At 33.6% G+C, this 17,357-nt stretch overlaps 1 long non-coding RNA gene across 6 annotated transcripts; it reads left to right on the plus strand.

The window, feature by feature from the left end:
* Window positions 1–8,328: 8,328 nt before the first annotated feature.
* Window positions 8,329–14,588, plus strand: LOC146935975 (uncharacterized). 6 transcript variants are annotated; one of them, XR_015030413.1, is made up of 8 exons: window positions 8,329–8,343; window positions 10,394–10,444; window positions 10,535–11,062; window positions 11,614–11,816; window positions 11,973–12,090; window positions 12,308–12,350; window positions 12,947–13,056; window positions 13,884–14,588. It is a non-coding gene; the product is annotated as an uncharacterized LOC146935975 (long non-coding RNA). The 6 variants fall into 6 exon arrangements; XR_015030410.1 differs by lacking the exon at window positions 8,329–8,343 and adding an exon at window positions 9,718–10,292; XR_015030414.1 differs by lacking the exon at window positions 8,329–8,343 and adding an exon at window positions 9,718–10,292 and having other exon boundaries at window positions 12,980–13,056.
* The last annotated feature ends 2,769 nt before the right edge of the window (window positions 14,589–17,357 follow it).

Consider the following 17,357-nt stretch of genomic DNA (forward strand, 5'->3'; position numbering starts at 1 on the left):
AATGGAAGAGGAGATTGAGTTGTTACATGGGTTTTCTGATGAATTGCATTCGTTATCTCGGATTAGTTCTAGTATTTGTTGGCAACAATCGCGGATGCTTTGGTTACGTGAAGGGGATGCGAACTCTAAATTTTTCCATAAGGTTATGTCTAGTAGGAGTCGTTGTAATGCTTTACCTTTTATCCTTGTGAATGGTGTGTTGATTGAAGGGGTGGATAATGTCCGCGCAGCCGTGTTCAGCCATTTTTCTTCTCATTTCCAGGCTTCCGGTGTGAACCGCCCTAGTATGGAGGGTTTGCAGTTTAATTCTTTAAATACTCGTGAAGGTTTAGATTTAATTAAACCGTTTTCGTTGGAAGAGGTTAAGTCGGCAGTTTGGGACTGTGATAGTTTTAAGAGTCCTGGTCCGAATGGTATTTCATTTGGGTTTATAAAACAATTTTGGGATTTGCTGAAGAATGATGTGATGCGTTTTTTGATGGAGTTTCATCGGAATGGAAAATTGACTAAAGGTATTAATAGCACGTTCGTGGCTCTTATCCCTAAAGTTGATAGCCCTCAACGCCTTAATGATTTTAGGCTTATCTCGTTGGTGGGGAGCATGTATAAAATTTTGGCAAAGATTCTAGCTAACAGACTACGTTCGGTGATTGGTTCTGTTGTTTCTAATGCTCAGTCGGCCTTTATCAAAGGTCGTCAGATTCTTGATGGTATTTTGGTGGTGAACGAGGTTGTTAATGACGCTCGAAAACGTAAAAAGGATTTGTTACTGTTCAAGGTTGATTTTGAGAAAGCCTATGGCTCCATTGATTGGAAGTACTTGGAGGAAGTGATGGTGAAGATGGGGTTTCCAACGCTTTGGCGGAAGTGGATCAAAGAATGTGTGGGAACGGCCACAACGTCAATGTTAGTTAATGGGTCACTAACTGATGAGTTCCCTTTGGGGAGGGGTCTGAGACAAGGGGATCCCCTCTCACCTTTCTTGTTTCTCTTGGCGACAGAAGGGTTTAATGTATTGATGGAGGCCTTTGTAGCGAACAACATGTTTTGTGGTTTCAAGGTCGGTACCCATGCTCCGGTGGTTGTGTCGCACCTTCAGTTCGGGATGACACCTTAATTCTTTGTGAAAAATCTTGGGCGAATATTCAAGCGATGCGTACCATCTTGCTTCTTTTTGAAGAATTATCTGGTCTTAAAGTGAATTTTTCTAAAAGTCTTCTGGTAGGGATAAATGTCCATGGTTCTTGGTTGTCAGAAGCGGCATCAGTGTTGAATTGCAAGGTTGGTTCCATTCCTTTTTTGTATCTTGGTTTGCCTATTGGTGGAAATGCAAATCAGTTGGTTTTCTGGGAGCCTCTCATTAATCGCTTGAACTCTAGACTGTCGGGTTGGAAATCTAAACACTTGTCTTTGGGTGGTCGTTTGGTTTTACTGAAGTCTGTCCTCTCGTCCCTGCCTGTTTATGCTCTTTCTTTTTTCAAAGCTCCGTTAGGTATTGTTTCCTCTATTGAATCTATTTTAAATAATTTTTTTTTGTGGGGGGGGGGGGGGGTGTAGACCACAGGAAAATTATTTGGGTTGATTGGAAATCTATTTGTCGGAGTCCGGAGGTTGGAGGTTTGGGGGTAAGGAGAATAAAAGAATTTAATTTAGCGTTACTTGGGAAGTGGTGTTGGAGGGTGTTGTTGGATCGGGATAGTTTGTGGTTTAGGGTGTTGGCGGCTAGAAATGGGTTAGAGGACGGCCATTTGTGTAGTGGGGACGTGAGGGGTCAGATTGGTGGCGGAAAATTTCGGTTTTACGTTCGGAGGGTTGGTTTGTTAGTAATGTTAGTCGTACATTAGGTGATGGTATTGATACGCGGTTTTGGACGGATGTGTGGGAGGGTGAGTTGCCTTTACGGGATAGATTTCGTAGGTTGTTTGACTTGTCCTTGCTAAAAGGGGAGACGGTAGCAGCCATAAGAGCTTTAGGTTGGGAGGAAGACGGTGAGGCATGGAGGTGGAGACGTAGGTTGTTTGCATGGGAGGAGGAGCTGTTAGGGGATCTTTGGCTTTTACTTCAAAATGTCTCTCTGCAGGTTAACAAAAAGGATATGTGGAGGTGGAAGGCGGATTCTTCTTCTACCTATTTAGTTCGTAGTGCATATTCTGTTCTTATGAATCAAGATTTTGTTGGTGATGCGGTGGCAGATCCTATCTGGCATAAAGACATCCCTTTGAAGGTAATGCTCTTTGTGTGGCGCTTGTTTCGTGATCGGCTTTCTACAAGGAGTAATCTTTTTCGGCGCAATGTTGTAGATTTTGATGCTCAAAGTTGTATCGGTGATTGTGGTCTTATTGAAACATCGACCCATTTATTTTTTCATTGTACTTTCTTTGCTTCGGTTTGGAATGTAATTCTTCAATGGCTTGGTATTACTTCGGCACTTGGTCAGGAGGTATCTATGCACTTTACTCAATTCAGGTCCTTAGGTGGTGTTTCTCGCTCGCGTCAGTCTATTTTACAGGTTATTTGGTGCGCGACTGTGTGGGAAATTTGGAAGGAAAGGAACAACGGAATTTTTAATGCAAAATATAGTTCTATTATTCAGGTGGTGGACAGGATTAAATTGCTATCTTATAAGTGGTTGAAGGTGAAGTATGCTACTCTTCCTTGTAACTATCATGGGTGGTGGCTTAGTCCGTTCACGTTATTAGGAATAGGCTAATCTTTGTTGTTTCTTTTGTTGTTTTTGGGTGATAGCTTTACCTTGTAAATATTGTTGTAATACTTTTGGACTTTGGTGTTTCTTCCTAAGCACACCTAGTGCTAGGAAGGCCATTGTTGTGTTAATATATTCCATTTTAGTCTCTTCAAAAAAAAAAATTTGTATATAATCTCTATCTCTATCTCTATATACATGTATTCTAAGGTGCAATTTGCTTATGTGTCAGCTCACCAATACCCCATTTTTAATCTTAAGCATTCTCCTACTTTGCTTATGTGTCTCTCCCTCAAACCATTGCCTCATATTTTAATCATTCATAACATAACATTTAAATCACCCCTTTATAACTCTTTTAATTGAAATGGCTAATTTAATTGCTAGACTCTATGAATTCTAACGTACATAATTCTTTGCAATCAAAATAACATAACATTTAAATCACCCCTTTATTTCATAGTATATATTGTACCTTCTCCAAGAGGAAACGCGGTGGTTCTTGATTCTAAGTTTCGGTTGGTGTGGTGTATTTGGCAATTAGCAATATATTTTTTGAGTTTACTCTCTCTATGTTGTAACCAGGCGAGTAAAAGGATGTATTTGGCAATTAGGAATATTGAATTATTCTTGGAGATTTCTCTGGCAAAACCAGAATAAGGAAAAGCTAGCAACTTCATCATGCATGCATCTTAAGCAACAATGTAAGACGGTCGCATGATTTTTTTTTTTTCATCTCCAGTTTTATTTATACCATACGTATAATTTGAACAATAATAATTTTTAAGCTTTTAATTTTCAGGTTTGGATCTCTTTCTTAATCGATAAAATTGGGACTTCGAGAATCTCTTAATCATGAGATTACCAGCACTTGATCAATGCACATTCATCCTATCATATGTGATTTTATATACCATATTTTACTGCACTAATTTTGTGTTTAACAATTTATGTGTAACAATTTTATGAAACTTATGTTTAACTTGAATTTTTTATTGTTTAAAAAAAATTAAACTGATGTTTAACTTTATCACGGGCAGGCCATCTCATGGGTTACTCTTTATACTTAATGTATATTAATGTATATTCTTTTTCCTAATATGTGATGTGATAGAAAGGGAATCCTTTGGTCAAATAAAAAGAAAGGGAATCCTAACATCAACAATGAATTAATTCAAGTTGTAAGTGATTTGAACCCCTTAGGCAATTTAGCGATATATTTTTGTCAGAGTTTTTTTTTGAATGGATTTTTGTCATAGAATTATTAACTGGGTAGGAAAATAAAAAATGCAATGTTTTTTTTTACAAGAATAAAAAATGCAATGTGATTGCCAAATGAGTCGATCATACATGCCATTGAAAAATATTTATTTTAATGAACAGTTCAATTTATGCAGCTAATCTTTTTTAGAGATAAAACTCCATTACTTACATTCCAATTTTATAAAACTCCTTATTTTTATTATAAATTATAAACTTTTATCTTTACTTTATAATAATTAATTAGTAACTTCCAAATAGTTTTCTAATTAAAAAATTCAAGTAAATGTAACGATGATGTAAACGTCTCAAAAACTTCCATGAAAAAATGCCAAATAATAAACAAATTGATTATAGTGCTATGTGGATATGATTTAAAGTCCACAACTCAAAACTTTCAATGTATGGTTCAGACACAACTGAAGAGATAGTCAATCATAGTTATAAAATTCATTTAATTGAAATTGTGGCCTTTGAATTTTGACGCACGCATTATTTTAGTTTACTTTCTCCATTCAAGAAGAAAAATGTATATGATTTAGAGATTTTTTTTCTATAATACCAATTTTCTTAATGATTTCAGCAAGAATTAGAAGACTAAACTGTGGAATTGTGTATATCCTATGGGTTTTCTCTCACCGGAGAGTGTCCAATTGATCCCTCACTCTTCATTTCTCTTTGACTCATGTGGTAGTCACAAATTAGTGGTTTTTGACACAATCCTTAACTCTGTTTATTCTCACCCTTTATATTTCTGTTCATTCAACTAGGAATGAAAATCTACAGACCATTGGAAAGACAAAGTTGAGAGATATAGAGAATAATGCCCCTAAAATATGATATAGAGAAGGGCAAAGGAAATTATCCAAGTTACACGTTGTAGTAGTTTGCTTAGGATCCTAAAAAGAAGTAGTTTGCTTAGGAAATACAATTTCTTAAGAAAAATGATTCAACCAAAATAAATTAAAACCATTAACTACGATCTCTATATTTTTAAATCTAGCTTTCTAAACCATTAACTATCTATCTTCTTCTATATCTAAAGCAAACTTGAGTCATTTGTAGGCTTCAACTATACCAATGTTTAAGCTATAAAAACATTATTTGTAAACTAAATTTGAGTCATTCTTCATCTTGGATCACCTCTAAAAAAAACCTTATCACACTTCTTATAATTGTCAACTTTTATTTTCATCTACTTACTACATACTATAACATATCTATATATTTATTGATTTCTTTATAATGTAACCGCCAACTAATTTGTACTAATTTTTTTTTTTATTGACCTCTCATGTCATCATTCTTACATGTCTTTCCACTACCCGCATACTGTTTTTTTCACCTACCAAATACTGTTTTTTTCGAATTATATACTCTAATTTTAATTCACTAATAAATTTCTTCATTTTTTTTTTGCTCTCTCTCTACAAATTTGATGCTTCTTCTTTTCTCTCATACAATATCTCTCTATCCAATAAATTTCTATTTTTTTCCACACTATCTCGCCAATAAAATTGATGGGTCTTATGACTTCCACTCTTTCTTATTTTTTCAACACTCATGAAGTCTTTTGTTTTTTTCATCAGAGTTGTTCTTCTATTTTGTTCTTTAATTTTTTAACATGTTAGTCATCTTATTTATAGAATTTAATTTCTTTATGAAATTATTATTGTAGGTAACAAAATTTATATATTAAGTACTAATCTTTCAAATTCTCTAATTATTCAAGGATAGACATTTTATTCACATGTTATTCTTGAGTTCATTCATATATGAATTTCTCTAATTCGTAACTAAACCCTCTTCTTAATTATGTGTCATCTTTATAAAACTCTAATGCTTTTCTTTTTTAGACATAAAATTGTATTACTTATATGTCAACTCTATAAAACTCCTTATTTTTATTATAAATTACAAACTTTTATGTTTATTTTATAATCAAAAATCAAACGACACTTAAAAAAAAGTGGAAGGAGTAATATTTTTACTAAAACCCATGCAATGATACATATGAAAACATTTGATCTTTTTATAAATTGTGTTATTTCATTTGAATTTTTAAATAAAATCATTTATTTGACTCAAGTTAGAATAAAAATTTGAGAATATCAAATTATAATTGAATATCGACAATTTTTTCTAAAATTTAAAATATATTAAAATCAAGGAGAGAAGTAAGATATAAACTAAACCAGAGAAAAGAGAGAATAAATGAAGTTTTTACTATAATAATTCTACTGATTTCTAACACATATGGGTAACACATTATCTATATTATACTCTCTCCGTCCCATAATAACTGAGCCATTTGTAAAAAAATATTGTCCCAGGAATCTTGACCCATTTCAGTTTTCAATACAACATTAATTACCTTTTTTCCAATTATAACTCTAATTAATACTACTTTTACCACTCCCAATTCAATATATTCTACTTTATATTTATGATAAAGAAGAATGCACCAATACTTATCAAAGACACTCAAAACCATTTTTCTCTCTCTTTCATTTATACATTTTTCTTAATCTGTGTGAAAAACTAAACTAGCTCAGTTAAATTAGGACGGAGGGAGTATATTCACTTGATGTGTGAAAATTTTTTAAAAATATTTTGACAATCGTTCTTTTTAAATAAAAAAAGTTCAACTGACCAATAAAATTTGTTATATCCAATATATTCAAAAAAAACATTATAATCAAGCCCGTGCAACGCACGGGTTCTTATATTTAAAGACAAAACTTTTTGTAACTATTCAAATAAATAGGGACGGAGGAAGTAAATGACTATTTTCATAGACACTTCACAATTTTAAAAATATACTCTTCAATTCATTTATAAAGGCTATGTTAATTTTTTTATATAATAATTAAGAACCGTGTTAATCTTGAACAAAAAAAAAAAAAAGAACCGTGTTAATTTTTTGGTGGTGTTCATCTAACGTATAAATAATTATTTATAATATTTTTTAGAGCTATTTGCAAATGGTAGATGATTAACAGTAAATAAATAATAAAACATCATAATGATGGAAGGAAACAATAAATAGTCCTTGTGAGCTTAGCTCAGTTGATAGGGACAATACATAATATATATAAGGATGGGGTTCGAACCTCAGTCACCAAAAAAATCGGTAACAATAAACAAATATAGGATTGTCTGCATTTAAAGTATACTTAGTTATTTTTTTATTAAACTTATATGTCATGGTCTTGATACATGTGAACAACGGGCAAGTGGTGATAGGTGATTAACAATAAACAAATGTCACATAAATTAATGGTAGTAGGTGTTGGATTTTTGTTCCGTTGACGAGACGCAGTTGTGCTATATTTGATTGATACAAAAAGTGGAGTTATTCATTTTGATGTTTCTCTCTTCATCTTCATCATTCATTTACTCTCTCTCAGTATTCATTTCATTCTCTCTTTTCTGTGATTCCATGTAACATCGCAGACTACTTTCAGGATTGCCGACTAAACCCACAAACCAACACGAGTCTTTTCAGCATGCTTTGTCGTCACTCACATGCTTACAGGGAAACTTCCCGGTAGGTCACCCATCCTAGTACTACTCCAAGCCAAGCACGCTTAACTGTGGAGTTCTTATGGAATGGGCTACCGAAAAGAAGATGCATCTTGTTGATATGGCTAGTACCTAACAATTCTTATAAGCCTTCCTTCAACCATGTAGTCCCATACCTACACAGCCTCCGGATCCCTCTCATTCCGATGTGATTCGGTTCCTCTTATTAACTTATTAACGTGGGGTCATCCTTACGGATAGTGCTCGTTCCAACTGGCGGGAACCTTTCGTATCCAACTGGCGGGATATCGAAAGCCACGTTGTGGGTGTTACACGCCCACCAACTTCCGCCTAGTTCGTCCCCTAACCACACCGTACTGGGAGAGGTCTGCTCTGATACCATTTGTAACATCCCAGACTACTTTCAGGATTGCCGACTAACCCCACAAACCAACACGAGTCTTTTCAACATGCTTTGTCCTCACTCACATACTCACATGCTTACCGGGAAACTTCCCGGTAGGTCACCCATCCTAGTACTACTCCAAGCCAAGCACGCTTAACTGTGGAGTTCTTATGGAATGGGCTACCGAAAAGAAGATGCATCTTGTTGATATGGGTAGTACCTAACAATTCTTATAAGCCTTCTTTCAACCATGTAGTCTCATACCTACACGGCCTCCTGATCCCTCTCATTCCGATGTGATTCGGTTCTTCTTATTAACGTGGGGTCATCCTTACGGATAGTGCCCGTTCCAACTGGCGGGAACCTTTCGTATCCAACTGGCGGGATATCGAAAGCCACGTTGTGGGTGTTACATTCCAGACTCAGTTAGTTGAAGAAACAAGCTCAGGTAACTCTCTCTCTCTTTCAAATTTTATCTTAATGATACATTATTTTTATGTTATCTATTATTATCGTTAAAAATTCAATTTCAAGCTATTTTCACTTGTTCTAATGTTACTTAATCTTATTTAATGCGCGATGTGATGTATACCATTTTTTCTTTTTTGCGAATACAAAATCATCAACAATTGTATGTATTCACTAGATTTTTGACCCGTGCTACACACGGGTTTATTGTAAAGGGATTGACACATAAACGATTGTTGCAGACCTAACAAAATCAATAAATAAGGATTAGGGTATTCTGTTTGTAAACGTATTAAATAAATGTATAAAATATTGTAAAAAAAAAGGCAACAGGATAGGAATGAAATTGGTGCGATGCATTTTTTTAGTATTAAATAAGTGTACAAAATAATTCCTTAAAAAAAAAAAAGTGTACAAAATATTGTCAAAAAAAATGGCATGAAATTGGTGCGATGCATTTTTTTAGTATTAAATAAGTGTACAAAATATTGTCAAAAAAAAAGGCAAGATGATCGGAATGAAATTGGTGCAATGCATATTTTTAGATGAAATTTGTTAGGTTAAATTATTGCTAACCTAATACAGCAAATGAGCGGGAAAATATTAGGTTAAATTGCTGCAGACTTGACAAAATTAATAAATAAGGATAAGTGTAAAACAACTTGTCAAAAAAAAAAGGTAAGAGGATAGGAATGAAATTGGTGCGATGCATTTTGTTAGATGAAATTTGTTAGGTTAAATTGCTGCTAACCTAATAGCGGAAAAATCTTATTTACTAAAGCTTAACCCGTAAAGCTAACCCTAAACCTAATTTTTTCCCCCCATTTTTTCCTCCATTTTTCTAAGCCATTGGATCTTGCGCATTTAGGCACCATTCAATTTTAGCCATTGATCATATTTCATATTTATCTCTTCTATTTTCCAAAACAACTATTTCATATTTATCTCTTTTATTTTCCGAAACAACTATTTCATATTTATCTCTTCTATTTTCCGAAACAACTATTTCATATTTATCTCTACTTCCGAAACAAATTGGACCTACAACTATTTCATATATTTATATATTTATCTATAGCCCTATTTTTCCGAAACAACTATTTCATATTTATCTCTTCTGTTTTCTGAAACAACTATTTCATATTTATCTTTTCTATTTTCCGAAACAACTATTTTATATTTATCTCTTCTATTTTCCCCCCTATCTAACCATAACCCTAATATTTTTCCTCCGCTTTTCTAAACCATTGGATGCTCATCATTTAAGCACCATTCAAAATCAACCGTTGATCATCTACACTTAATGCTGATCTCTTTCCAATGAATAAATGTGGCTTTTGAGTTCTCCTAGCATATTCAAAGTTTCTCTGCAATCTTTGACCTGTGCTGTAAATTCATCACTTTCCAATGCCACTGTACATCACATTCATTTACTCTCAGCTATTACCCAAAAATCAATACTGAATATCTACAATCTTCTCCACACAAATTCATCTATTCTCTTCTTCATCTCTCACAACAATCCAGTCTCCCTTACTGCTTCTATTTCCGGCCATCGTTCTTAGAAGACTACCAACCGCTAATGTTCACGGCGGAGGAGAGAGAATACGAGAGTTGTCATCTGCAAGAATCATGAGATTGCGGCGCCATCTTCACCATCCTTCCACAAACTACCGCAACGGAAATTCTAAATCTCTAATCCTACCACCGCCACAAGTTACGATAACCGCACTCCGCTTCACGTTGCTTCTCTCCACCGCTGAATACATGTCACGAGATGCATAATCGAATTCGACGTCGATGTCAACACTCAAGATTGCTGGAAAAACATTGTAATTCTTATCTTCCTCTACGTTTTTCTCTTTCGGTGTGTTCGCATCGGCGACAACCATTGAAGGTTCATTTGCAGATGTAATCTTATTTTGGGATGTAAGTGTTAAGTGTTTGTTGGGGTTTGGTTTGTATGTCAATTTTGAGATTTTCGTACTTGATTTTACCAATCAAATTAATTTTTCATTTTTCCTGTGAAGGTTTAGTGGCAATTAAGTACATGTTTCTGTTTACTTCCCTTTTAATTTAAGGTACTTTACTTCTTCATTGTCTTTTTTCTTAGATCAGAACTCCCTCATATATGTTTTCGCTAATCAAATTAATGTTTATGTTTTTTGCAGGTCATATTTGGTTCGCTCCCGACAAAAATAACTGAACACGGGTGAGCTTTTTTAATGTGGTACTCATAGATGCGCATGTTTAGATTTGTATATCAACATTTTTCTTTTCACCTTATTCCTCTTTTACTACTTGAATTTTTTGACTGAGTTTGTCTTTCAAAACTGTTTTGAAATCCACTGTTGAAGAGAGAATATTTGGTAATTAATTCTTTGGTTATGTTAAGAACTAGATTATCAGCGAATCCACTGTTTTATGATTTTGTTGGTTTTGCCTATCTACTTTGAGCTAAATATTTTGCGACTCTCATTTTGACAACCACTACTGATATGCTTCAATGACAATGTATTGTCATATGTCTCAACGGTGATGACGAGTGGTTCTACGGTGATGAAGATATGAATTCCATGAGGATAGTGTGAAGATGATTAGAAGCTTTGAAGAGATATAGTTAAAGACTATTTACTTTGTTGAATACACCAATACAACTTTTAGAAACTGTCGGCGACAATTGGGTTTCCACCATTGAGGTAGTGCTGAGATCTGCTTCTCTAATGGTAGCTGAATTTAGAGCAATTGAATTGTTTACTTTTCTTTGATTTTTATTGTTTTTGCTGAATTTTATTTTATTTTCCTTTTCAGATCCTATCAATAGCATTTATCCTTAGATTGAGAAATTTTTTGGGTTGACTTTGTAAAAACAGTTTCGTTTCTTTGTGTATTTGAATCATTTTGTGTTTTAATGTTTTCAATGGTCTTATTTTCATTAGTAAGCTTTGTAATTAACTAGAGTTGATGCTTTAAAAGAGTTTAAGAGTAATCCATCATAAGTTACTTTGAGCAATTTCAGATCTTTTATAACAGTACAAGTATCTTATTGATTTGATATTTGGCTGTAATGTATTCATATGGGTTGGGTCCATTATAACAGCCGAAGACAACACTATAGTTGACCAATTGAACAAATTTGATTGACACATTGTATTTCCTAAGCAGTCATTCTGGTCAAAGTAACATTGAACACAAGATTTTTTTTAAGTTAATAATTTCCTGCACTTAAGCCTGTTTTGTATGTTTGCAGAGCTGAAATTCTTAGTTTGTGAGTTTTTCAACATCTATGCACCCTGAATGGCATTGTTTGGAAGAAGAATGTGTGTCAATTAATTCAGTTGAGGTTATTAAGGAATGAAATGAGTGCAATTTATTAAGTAATGAAATAAAGAAACAAATGTCTACCATGGATTTGGTATGGATCAATTTGTAAAGTAAAGGGGATACAGGCAGGTGATGAGTTTAACTTTTCTTTCTGCAAAATATTTATATCAGTCTTTTTTATCAGATATTTAGGTATCAATTTGTTAATGATGATTATATTTTAGTTGTGATATTGTTGCTTTGTTTAAAATAGAAGGCATTGATTTGTTGCAATGTGATTTTCAGTGAATTGGGCATGGCTAAAAGGAGTCAACGAAAGATATAAGAATTGACTGCTCCATTAGCACTCATGATTTACGGAGCCAACTATGTATATATGTTGGAGAAGTAACTAGAGTTCCGGGTAAGATTTCCTTCTCATGATTTTTTTTGTTTAGAATATGTGTGTGCATTGAAAATTGATGCTTGAGTTAGTTCTGGTGCATACCCTACCTCATACTTACAGTTTATCATGTGTGCTTTCCTCTTTACTGTGTTTAAAAAGTTAAAATATGGTAGGTAAGTCGTAACAAACCTTTTGGCTATCTGACATGAGTGATCAATATGTTTACTCTATCCAGGCAGCTGATTGTTATATTGCTTTCAATTTGAAACATGGCCAAGGTAACAAGGTTCTACCTCAGATTTTATTTTGTTATGACTTCCAATGCGTTTATCTTATTGCCTTGATGTAGCACAACCAAAATCTGGATATAGTAAGAAAATAATTAGTGTGTTTCTTAAGAATTCCATTGCGACGTTATACTAATCTATGATGTTTACATTTTTAGCTATTTTCCTTTGTAACGATTCAACGACATTAAATCACGTTATCTCTAAAATAACAAAAAACAAGTTTATTTAGGGGTCTTTTTCTTCATATCATTTTTTTTTCATATCTTGATTAGTGACTGTGTGAGACAATGTTTTTTTGCTACTTAATTACTCACCATGTTTCATATGCCTTTCTGTTTCATTGTGTTGTTGCTGCTAAAAAATCAGGTTTATATTTTGTAGCTCTTTTTTATTTATTTCTATCTTCTGGTTTGGATGGCGATAGTAATTAGTTCATCCTCCCTGACTATTTTGGTCATCTTGATCGTTGGCTAGGCTTTAGAGCATGATGTTTTGTCCCTCATTCATTGTTTCTTGCTACAAGTTCCTGTTTTGCTCTTTTCTCTTTCTCTATGACAATTGTTCTTTAAATATGCACATTGAAGGATCAAGTATCTTAGGAGGGTTTCTGATTGTAGATCCCCTTTCTTGGTGATCTGACACTGACTTTAATAAAGGAAATCAGTTGGCTGCACATTTGGCCATCATTTGCTTGGTGAGTCCGACCATTGTTGCCTTTAATCATGTTTCTTCTGATTAATCTTCTTAGAGTCTTCCTCATCACAAATCAAATTTGATTTTTTCTTTGTTGAAAAGTATGCTTTCCTGGTGATATTTTTTCCTTTAAATTTCTTCAATCATGTTTGATTGAATAACAATTATGGAGATTTAAGATAAACATGATAGTAGGATGATTGGTTTGATCATTGGAGTGGATCTCTTATCTTTTATAGATTCACATTCCAGTCAATAAAATAAAAAAACCTTGAATTGGTCTCTTAAAATAGGTCCACAGAACCATTCAAGAATATGCTTCAATTCATCACTTAGCTAAAATGAAGCACTGCGTTTACCTTTAATTGCTTAACATGCTCATAAATTTTAAACATTTTGATTGCCTTATTTTATTTTCAGGCCATTTTGACAGGTTGTAAAAGTCTTATTTAGTATTGATGTAGATATATAGAACAAAGTCTACATTTATGCTTATGTTATGATTTTGGTAGTAATTTATTTTGATTTCCTTAGTTTGCTTCATTGATAGAGATGTTAGAAAATATAATATCTCATTTTGTATATGCACTGCACCAAGTTATGTGACTATAGGGAGTGGAATATAAGAGTAATTCTATGATCAACATAATGTAAAAATTTCAAAGTTTTATTTTGTAAATATTTATTTGTATTCTTACCCTAAAACAAATCTTAAAGTCTTATTTTCACTCATATTTATAGTTCATTTCAAAGTCCATCAGCCAGAAATCAGTGCTTCTAATACAATTATTATTACAAGTTGATTCTTAATTTTTTTTTCATATGTAGACGAGAATGCAAGTACCGTTGTGTTTGTTTTATGAGTGGAGTTGGTGCCTCGGGAGTGTCTTTTGAGGTAATGTTGCTGCTGTCCTATGGTGTTTCAGAGTGCTTCGGTTGTGGGGTGGTCCGAGTACCGTTTTTGGTGCTGCTGTCATGACGGAACAGCAGCTGTTGGTGTTGTTTTCTGTCTGTTGCGCAGCATGTCTGCTGTTGTTTTGGTCTGGACAGCTGCTGTCTGTGTTGGGAGCTTTCCTGGGGCAGTTTTGTGTTGGGAGAGGCATAGCTATGTGATTGACTTTTGGTGATTGTAATTAGATTTGAGAGTCATAGCTTTACTCATGGTTGAAAAACATAGCATGCAAACTGTCTCTGAGGTAAACTATGCAGATCAATCGTTGTGAGGTGTAAATGAATATATCAAACTATCACGTGCAATGCGAGGCTGAAGGAAACATGCACCTGAGTTGTATATCAAACAGTTATAGGTGAGGTCTCGAAAAATATTATTCTTTACCAGATTTTGTTTCAAAATCTATTTCCCAAATCAAATTATTATTGCAGTGACTTAGGCCTATCAATGAAAGTAATTGTGGCAAAACTTGACTTGACTTGTATTGTTAGTTCCTTATTAGTTAAAGACATTTGATGTACACATTTCGAAATGAATGTTAATATACGTGGAAATCAATGGATAATGGAGTAGTTTTCTTATGATAGGGTTTGTTTTCATTTATTTTTTGCAAAGTGGTAAATACACACCTCACGTCTACATATACATATAGGTCACTATTGAATTAACGGTTGAGTTTCTAATAATGATTAAAATATGGATGAAGAGCTGAAGATACTGATGAAGATGGTAAAGATACGTATGAGACGTCTAACGTAGTCTACGACGAAGTATTTCGAAATGTTTGATATGAATTGATCTATTATATGTTGTTTTAAGAAACTAAAAAAAAATCTTAGTGTCGTATGTAATTTTGCGCTGACAAAATTTCAAAGAACTTATAGTTTTCAACATTAAATTTAGTTATCATTCAATTATATATGAAATCGTTCTTCTTATAAGACCCGTGCAGCGCACGGGTCGGCGTTCTAGTATTAGGATAAATTACTACAGACCTAACAAAATTAATAAATAAGGATTCCATAAAAAAAATCGTATTTAATGAAAATAAATACAATCTTATTTACATCTATTTTCTATTCTCCATTTTTTTATGAAATAGATTTAAAAAAAAATCATTTTATTATATATGACATATATGTTTATAATTCACTGAAAGTGGTAATTATTTTACTTTTCATTTGTTTAATGAATTTTTTTATGCTTTGTTTGCTGATTTTTTTTTTATATAATAAATGTTAGTAGTTATTTGTTAAATCCATATTAACTTATTCGTTTGAGATTGAACTCATGTCCGGACTCATTTTTATGCTTCATCTATTTTATCGAGTATTACGTGTAAAAAAATATCTTCCAAAATTAAATGTTATTTTTAGGTTTGAATGTTATTTTAAGAAATTTTTTAATTGCATCATCTAATATGTGTTATCATATCCAAGTTATTATCTTTCTTTTGATGTTCTTATTATTATAATTAGAAATATATCAATACTAAATAAAGTCATTTCATAAAATTATGATTATTCTTTATTTTTTTGTGATCTTTTTCTTTTATTTATTGGATATATAATAATACCGGAGGAAATGAGTTTTTTTTTATTTTTTTATTGTACAAGCAGAAACGAGCTTTTATTATTAAAATTCCTTATTTCATATGTCTTTAGAGCATTTATTAAAACCTAACATGTGTCTTTAGAACATTTATTAGCATCCCTTGACCATTCTTATTAAAACTTCGTCTCTATTAAAACTTCGTCCCTATTGAACATGAGGACGACAATCATATCCTCCCAGAGATTTTTCTCGATCCCTTTGGAAAGATTCATGAAAGAGAAACACAAGTGTGGAAACTTCATTATGGCTTCGACATAATGGACAACAACAACGAATTTTACACGGAAAAATTTGATCAAATTGTCGATGTATAAAGATTTAGCTCTGAAGGCCTATGGATACCAAGCACCTTTGAAGAAGATTCATCTTTCTACCTTTTTTCTTTTCTTTTCGTGTTTATGGAAGCTGTCAACGGTACCTATACCCTCTCTTAGAATATTAGAGGGTAAAATAATAATACATCTAAAAGGCATGTCAATGATGTTGTCAGAAAGTATCACCCTGCATTTCTCGCTATCATTGAAACTCATGCTCCTTTCACCAGATTGTCCACCTTCTGGAGTCAAATTGGTTACCAACCCAATCATGTTGTTGGTGACTCAGGAAGAATTTGGTTACTCAAACAAATCTTTTTGCTATTCACTACAAGTCTCGTGGCCCTACCAACTACTCAATCACTTTCGCCGTCTATAGAGTGCTACTTGCACCTATACTTGCTACTTCCATATAACCTCTCAACCCCACATTGACCTTTCCAACCTTTTTCACCTTACTAATCATGCTACCAAGAAGAAGTTACCTATGCCCTTCACTCCATGAATCCTTCCAAAGCTTCTGCTCCTGATGGCTTATGGTGCATATTCTTCAAGCAATATTAACACAAAATGGATGATGAAATTTTTCGTCTTGTGTCCATAACGCTTTCACCACTGGTTACTTTGATCCAACTATCTCTTAATCTCTTATACCCTTCATCCCTAAAGTTTACCTTCCCACCACCTTTTTGGAGCTAAGACCCATAAGCATTTGCAACACAATCTACAAGATCATTACCAAAGTCCTTGTTAACCGTCTTTGCCCCATCCTTGATGATCATTATTGGTCTCTACTAAAGCAGTTTTCTGCCATGTAATGGTACTTCTAACAATGCAATTATTTTGCGGGAAATTGTTCAGGGCATGCAGAAGTAGAAGAAAAAGAAGGGTGATGTTGCTTTCAAACTCGATTTGTAGAAAACATTTGATAATGTCAAATGGGACTTCCATAAGGACTGTCTCATTGACTTTGGTTTTCCGCCTCCAACCATTAAGTTCATCATGCATTGTGTTGCCTTATCCTCTGGAACGGTACCAAAATGTCATCATATCCATGGAAAAGCTCTCCAACTCTATATATGAAGCATTTAGTATTGGTAATATGCTCTCCAACTCAAATGGCAAAAAATTGGCCAATATTTCCCACCTCTCGTTTGACAACAACATCATCCTCTTCACCAATGAAAAAAGTTCTCAACTCAGATCCATTCTAATCTTTTGTATGCCTTTAGTCGGGCTTTAGGATTGAAGACTAACGTTGCCAAGTCTAGGACAGTTTATTCAGAAAGTGTCCCCCGTGTGAAGATCAACCAAACCATATCATATCACCTCTATATCCACCACTAGGAGTAGGACATATCTTAATAAGTACCTTGGTTTCCCTATCCTCAAAGGTAGAGAAAAAAATTCACTTTAATATCA

The sequence above is a fragment of the Medicago sativa genome, chromosome 3 (genome assembly GCF_051527215.1).
Source record: "Medicago sativa cultivar Bolivia chromosome 3, Bolivia_mono, whole genome shotgun sequence".
Taxonomy (NCBI): Eukaryota; Viridiplantae; Streptophyta; class Magnoliopsida; order Fabales; family Fabaceae; genus Medicago; species Medicago sativa.